General features: G+C 32.8%; 1 protein-coding gene across 10 annotated transcripts in view; it reads left to right on the forward strand.

Annotated features, from left to right (window-relative positions):
- LOC119586377 (endophilin-A-like) overlaps positions 1 to 613 on the forward strand; it is a 42,420-nt gene that overhangs the window by 27,424 nt on the left and 14,383 nt on the right. The gene's annotated exons all lie outside the window — the stretch shown is intronic.

Consider the following 613-nt stretch of genomic DNA (forward strand, 5'->3'; position numbering starts at 1 on the left):
GGCACTGTTTGTATTGTCTGAAGTCTTGTTTTACTACATGGCCTTCTTACTACTGTTTTCTACTGTTGCTATCAAGAATCACAGTGGATACTTCAGAAAAAAGTTTTGAAAATGGAAATGTACACTTTGCTCAAATGTGAAATCTGAGATTATACTCCAACCAAACAGCTTGAGGACATGACCTCAGCAACCTTTACAAAAGATCACCCCAAATTTTTTACTTCATATGATTGCATAGTGAATAAATGAAAAAAGGTTGAACTTTCAAGACCCTAAAATACTGTTTTTAATCACAGGCATTAGATGAAAGATATTTTACAAGTCTGCAGATAGAAATAGGAAGCCCACACTGCACCACACCTTGAGAAAAGAATTCCCATGAAAATAATAATGATTTTTCCTATAAGTTAACCCAACTTCCCCTAAGTAGAGGATTTCTGAAGTAAACAGATTTATACATTCACTGTGTACATTACCAGTTGTATGACCATTAATATGTTTCACTCAAAGTATTTGTTTGATTATCATGAAAAATACAGTTTCATCACAGTGTAACAGAATTGTGTACAAGCATGCCATTCAAAATATTTCTTACTTTTTTTAAGAAGTATCA

Source organism: Penaeus monodon, chromosome 21 (genome assembly GCF_015228065.2).
Source record: "Penaeus monodon isolate SGIC_2016 chromosome 21, NSTDA_Pmon_1, whole genome shotgun sequence".
In the NCBI taxonomy this organism is placed as follows: Eukaryota; Metazoa; Arthropoda; class Malacostraca; order Decapoda; family Penaeidae; genus Penaeus; species Penaeus monodon.